Source organism: Podarcis raffonei, chromosome 11 (genome assembly GCF_027172205.1).
Source record: "Podarcis raffonei isolate rPodRaf1 chromosome 11, rPodRaf1.pri, whole genome shotgun sequence".
Classification (NCBI taxonomy): domain Eukaryota; kingdom Metazoa; phylum Chordata; class Lepidosauria; order Squamata; family Lacertidae; genus Podarcis; species Podarcis raffonei.
In genome coordinates this window covers 34,261,540-34,268,174 of record NC_070612.1, presented here as the reverse complement: position 1 = coordinate 34,268,174, position 6,635 = coordinate 34,261,540, and the positions used below count along the sequence as shown (strand labels likewise).

At 38.3% G+C, this 6,635-nt stretch overlaps 1 protein-coding gene across 8 annotated transcripts in view; it reads left to right on the top strand.

Moving 5' to 3' along the window:
* Nucleotides 1-1,040: 1,040 nt before the first annotated feature.
* Nucleotides 1,041-6,635, top strand: part of MEF2C (myocyte enhancer factor 2C) — a 170,559-nt gene continuing 164,964 nt past the window's right edge. For 3 of the 8 annotated variants that reach the window (XM_053409312.1, XM_053409322.1, XM_053409309.1), the window contains exon 1: nucleotides 1,047-1,225. The gene's annotated coding sequence lies outside the window, so the exon portion shown is untranslated. Of the gene's footprint in view, nucleotides 1,226-6,635 lie in introns of all 8 variants that reach the window. The other 5 variants (XM_053409323.1, XM_053409318.1, XM_053409320.1 and 2 more) reach the window with 5 other exon arrangements.

Below are 6,635 nucleotides of genomic sequence, written 5' to 3'. Positions count from 1 at the left end.
CCCCCCCTTTAAGCACAACAGTAATGGGGCATGTCGTCAAATAGTTTGCCTAGTTTCCTGCCAAATCGCTGAAGATCAGGATTTTGGTAATGCAGATAGATCATTTAGCTGGTATTTCACCCATTTAGTTAATTAACCATACTCATGGTAACTACCAGATTCCCCCCCCCCCCAATATCTAGTACCCTACACTTTTTTTCTCTCCAAGGTTAGGCAGAAGAGTAATAATAGGTTACATAAATACAATAGAAGTTACATAGTCAAAAACAGCCTGTGAGTTGTGTGTGTGTTGTTACCAGGATGAATAACAATAGCAGACTGGCGAGACATAAATGTCCTTACCTTAGTCTAGAAAGGAGAAAAAATCCAGAATGAAAGTGCTTCAACAAGGTTTTACTTATGCACATTTGCTCCGATTCCTCAATTTTCGAAGCCTCTGTGTAATTCTGAAATGCAGTCTCTTAACACGACATTCTAATTTGGGGAGTGAGATTACTGAATCCTCTTTGAGAAGTTTTAGGTTTCTAATATTTCTCCGGATAAAAGTAAGAGTGAAAGGGGAAAGAAATCCACTTTAATACTTAACATAGTTTAATAACCCGAATGATGTGTGTTCTGTTTCCATTTCTAAAGAAGTTTCCTTCCAGCTGTAATTAAAAAGTACAAAAAGTTGTCTTGTTCTAAAATTATTCTTGGAAATAAGATTTTTTTTTAACTTCACTGTAAAAGAGGGGTATTCCCCCCCCCACCCCACACACTTTTTTTCTTTTACTTTCGGCCATATGAAAGTCATTTCATTTTGCTTCCTCCCAAGAAGTGATTTTTGGATAAAGCTACTGATTTGATATTTTCCAATTGAACTTACAGCTTGCTTTGTGGACAGAGTAATTCTATGTTCTTTCGCCAGAGCTGACAAAGGTCTGCTTGTCAGTGATACCTTTTACAGCTAAATTTACTCTCGAGTGACAGGAGCAGGTGGGGCCAGGCATGCCAGACACTTGTGCATGGAAATCACGCATCTTACAGGTCAACAGCAAAGGGGAAAAAGCTTGTGCCTTCATAGCAGAGGGTGAGTGAGGCAAACAGGACCCAAACTGGGGGGTTTCTCTTCAAAGCCAGCTGGTCTGGCTTTATTCTACAGGAATTTTTTACCTGTCAGTTTAATCATCGAAACCCTCAGCAGGTGCTGACGGGTACATCTTCCTGGAGAAGAAGAAGGGCACTGGTGAGTTTAAATAAATAAAATCCTTTTTCATATATATATTATATATAAAAATAGAGCTGAGGCTGATCTCCTAATTCTACTATAGAATTCTGCCTAGGACCAGGAACCGCAGGTAAGTTTTCAAAAACTTAAGGGATATTTTTTTATTTAAAAAATGAGACACATTTGGAAACATGCTTCTTTCTAATAATTCCTTTGACAAAAGAAACTTTCACGACCAAGTTCCAGTGTTTTATATTACTGGCCCCTTTTTGGAAAAGGTATTCTGAAGACTAAATGCTGAGAATATATATGTTTAGCATGCAGGAGGGAAAACTGGCAGGAAAGCTAGGAAGCACATCCCCTCTCCTCCCCCTTTCAAAATGATTTTCCTTTTTTAAAAAAAAGGGAGAAGTGAAAAGAATATGTTCCATTTTGTTTCCCTCATTCTACCTATGATTCTGAATTTGTTTCTGACCCCTGTTGAATGTCCTATCAGATATAATGTACAGGAGTGAGTTTTTCAATCAAATGGGGAGTGAATGTGGAAGACTTTTAAAAATTTTAAGATGTTACTGATCAAAGGGCAACCATACGTTAAATACTGGTGGTGTCGCTGGGGAAAGAAGTTGGATTATGAAACAAAAGCTACGTGTGAATATAATAGTGTATTTGCACCCTGATTTCACTATAATTGCATCATGTGTGCTGTTTGAACAACTGTTAATTTCATAAAACCGCCATTCTGCTGGTGGAGTCTACAGAGAGGAACATTTTTTCAGGACAATCTTATTTTAATTACTGAAAAGACATGGGAGGGAAAGATCAAATGCTAAGGCGTATTTTAGGGAGGAGCAGAATTTTTATGATGAATTTCTATTTTCACAAGCTTGTGCTTTTAACTGTGCTTCACAGCAGTTCTTACAAACTGTCAAACAAATTGAAAGCATTTCTGTAAACAAGTAATCAAGTTTTTTTATTTAAAAAAGAGAGGGGGGAGAAGAAGAAGAAGGGGGGGGACCCAAGACAAAGTCTATATACAAAGAGAACATATGAAACTGCTTTTAACAACCAGATTCCATACTGACATACTGCCTGGCACGCAAGTTTAAAGAGCACAGAACAACAGATAGATAAATTGTGACATTAATTTGGCACTGAAGGTTATGCTGCTTGGAAAATAAGCACGGGAGTTTTAAAGCCAGGATTGTTCAACAACTTTAAAGAGATTTTCTACATGGAATATTTGTGATTTTCCCTATGTATGGAACATGAAGTCCAGGGGTTACTGATCTCAAGAAATGGGCGAGGTTTTTCAAACACTAATCGGTTTTTCAAAGTAAATCCAAACAATTTCCTTTTTTTTTTTTCCTACAAGAAATTTGTGTTTACGATCACAGCCTTGGTCTGCCTGTCTGTCTTGTTCATGAAAAAAAAAGTGAAGCATGCAGAACAGCTGATTTGTCTTTATATCTGTCCTAAAACCAGGCAGCTGCCAAAGCAGAATGCCATTGACACAGACATTTGCAAGAACAGTTTTCAATTTGTGAACTGTCACTGTAGGTCACTTGATTTCATACAATGACACAAATTATGTTCAGAAAGAAGGGGAAAATATGTAATCGGTAACTTAATTGGCTGTTTAAGGAACCTGAACCTGTGTTTCCTCTGATATCAATCCAAGACTAAAATCCTGTGCACACTTGCCTGGGATTAAGCCATATGAAATACAGTGGGGTTTACTTCCAAGCAAACACGAATAAGATAGCACTGCATGGAGCTATACACTGATTGATAATACCTAAATATGTAGCATACCACATCATTTGCTTCCTAGGCTATGACCTGTTGAACACAGGGGGACTTATTTTGAGTAAACAGCCAAAGAATGTTGCCTTTAATTTCTGAAAATCCTCTATGCCCATTATCTTGAAAGATAAATAATTCTAGAAAGTTTTCTTTTTTAAAAGCAAAACAGATACCTATGGGAAATTACGAAACTGTACAAATTCATGAGCAATGGCAAAAATAGTAAGCTACAAACTGTTTTTCTTTTTGTGGAATCAAGACACCTGAGCTTCTGTTAATGTGACTCACTTAATTAAAATCTTTGTAAATAGAGTTTGTAGCCTGAGTTCCTTCTGTTTAAAAATTAGTCTGTTTTGTTACACCTGAAATCATAAAGTAGTTTACTTCTTTTGAATAAGAAACCTAATTTTGTGTATTGGCAATCATATATGCAACTTATTTAGCTTCATACTGATTAACCCTGATCATTAGCTTTTGACATTGTTACCATATCATCTAAATATCTGAGTGTAACTGAATAATAAAGGGTTAACATTTATCTACTAACAGATAGTATCTGTTAAATGGACCTTTCCTCTAGTCAGTGAAATTTAAAATAAATAAATGTTGTTGTTTATTTAAAGGTTGGATGGTTTAAAAAGCAGAATTGGTGCACTTTTGTCCTTTTCCTAAACACATGCTCAGGAGTGACTGAAACAAATTTAAATGACTGCCATCAATAGCTATGTATATTCAGAATTGTAGACTCTTAAGATTTGTAAACTGCCCCGGAGGACCTTGAGTCCAGTTCCATTATTTAAGGCACTCTAACCTGCATCTCAAGCTTTTCTGATGGGAACATTCACAGTATTTGCATAAAACCTTGCAAGGAATAACATTCTGGAACCTCCATTGGTAGTTTACTGTTGCAGAATTCTTCCTAGTTCTAATCTTAAAATTTTGTTTGTGTAATGTGAGGCGGGTGCTTTGTACTCTATACTTGGAAGATGTGGGGCATGGTCACTGGGGACTTCGTAATAGGCAAGCCCTATCAAAATACACCTTGCCTGGCCCCTGTTCATTGCAATGAGATTTCCACCAGGGGACTTCCACATAGATTGTGCATATAGTTACTCTCTTCCTTCTTTCTCACACCCTTTTAAATAGCTAAAAACAGCTCATGTGAGCCCCACAACATCTTTTTAGGGGGGAGGGGGGCTAAATATACTCTGTTTATCCAGATTTTCCAGATAGACCTTTTATTATCCATTCCATTCCTTTATGTAAAAACGACAACACCCAGCAATCTAGTTCACTTTTCTACTACTTCTTTGTCTTTACCAGTAAATTGTAAAACTTGACAAAGTTGTCTCTATGTATTTTCTCTAACTGTGACTCACTGGAAGTGCAGAAGTTTTGCATATGCTATTTCTCCTTCCAAGCCTAGAAAGCCATGAATGTGTCATATACTTTCAAAGCGATGCATGCCTTTCTTTCTTTCCCTTGCACTAGGGAAAACTCATAATAGCTTTAATGAAATTAAGAGAATGGACAAAACTGCTGAAATTATAATCTTGCGCAATTGCCCTTGCATTCATCTGTTTGCATATATATTTATTGATATTTCTTTTTAAAAGGTAAGTGATACAGCTGAAAAGCCAATTTGCAAACTGGTTTTCCTTTTGTGTGTGCATTAGATGCAGTATTCCTGCAGCGTAAACCCAATGCTCCTCTTCCTAATCATTTAATTTAGAGCAGTCTTGAAAAGTACAAAAATATGGCCTAAGAACAAAATATTCTATCAGAATCGCTCAGGTACTACAAGACCACTTGAGTGGCAGGTATAGTAAGTTATTCTTCCTGGAAGGAACTGTTACACACCAAGGGCAGTTGAATGAGTAGAAAATTGTTAAGTTCTGGACTTCCGGGTTAGCGCCATCGACTAATGGCGGATTCCCTCTGAGCTCCGGAGGGAATCGGCTCCGCAGGATCAGGTCTGGCCGCTGCGGCGACGCGGGGACCCTCAAAAATCACAGGCGGTGAAGCCTGTGAACCTGGTGACTCGGTGGGCACCATTTGCGCCCCCCGATCTTCGAAGGAGCCTTTTTAAAGGCTTCGGAACGGGGGACGGGGTGAGCGGCGCGGTGCTGAGAGTCGACTGCTTCTCCTGCGGAGTGAAGCCGCATTGCCATGGTCAGAGAGCGCTGACTTCTTCTTGTGAACAATTGGATTCTAAAAGTAACAACCCGTGAGTACTACGGAAATTGGAATTGTAAAGAAAATTTTTTTAAGAATTAGGCACGATCGGGGAAGGTGTAAAAAGGAAGTCTGCCTCCCCGTCTTGTAAACAAGTTAAAGCAAGAACCTGCTAACTAAGGTCGAGAGAACCTCTTTTTCCTTCTTTGGTAAAAGACTTTAATTTCACGGTTTGGCAGTATAAGAAATCTTGCTGGAGGATAAAGAACTAATTTTGGGAGCTGAAGTGCCACCCTCCCGGACCAGGGAGTGTTCCGCGAGAGAGCCTGTTGATGAGGTACTAAAGAGTTTGACAGCTGTCAAATTAGCTGTCAAGACGGAAAAAGAGAACTTTGTTTCTGCTGCTTCTGCTGGTTATATCTGTTACAATTTTGTTACAATTTGTTGAAAACAAGGAAGAATTGATACAAACTAACTGGATTTTTGGATTTGAACTGGAATGAATATTAAGAAACCAAAATCCCTCTAGAGGGGGTTTTGGGACATTACAAGAATGGCTGGAGGAGGGAAAATCCAGGCTGAATTGGACAGAGTCTTTGTTCTCTTGGGAAAGCTACAAGGCCAAATTGATGTTTTGGCTACAAATGTTACAACTCTGGACTCAACTGTAAACAATATTATTGAATTTGATAAGGATTTGAATCAGGAAGTTTATTCAACTGAACAAAAAGAGAAACGTGACAACTTTGAGAATTTGGAGAAGGAGACGTATGTTGTCCCTGAAGAAAAGGAAGGAGGAGCTGTAATTTTGCAGATGATGAAGGAGGACTTGAGGCCTGACATGATGGTAATGAAGGAAAATAAGAACTGGATGTGGAAAATCTGGCCTGAATTGGAGATTGAAAAAAGGAGAGATCTCCTTATGTGGAGATCTGAAGACCTAAGGATTATAAATTTGCTTAAGGTGGAAGTTGGAGCCTTGGGGACATTTGGACTTGAAAGGAGTAAGAAACAAGATTTGGGCTCCACTTTTAAGTATGGAGGACTGGTTGGAAGAAATATGGATCCCGTAGGGCCAGAGCTTCTCCGAGATTTGGTGTTCAATTTTAAGGACTATCAAAAAAACCGGCAGAGAGGAATTGAGAGAGAATTAAGAGCCTCGGATGTGAGATCTCCAGGCTAATACTAGATTAAGACTGATGGACATTTGTTGGGGACTGAAACAGGGAAGGGGGGGGTTGGGAATCCAAAGGGTACATAATTATAATGTGTTCTGTTTTTATTTTGTTTTTGTAATGTGTATGAAAATTGGGAAATTCGTGGAAGGGAATTTGGGTCGACTTTAGAAAGAATGTTTTAAGAATGAATATTGATGTATAAGTATTGATGTTTAAGTTTGGATAAAGTAAAATTGGTTTTTTCAAATGAACTAAATTAAATGAAAATA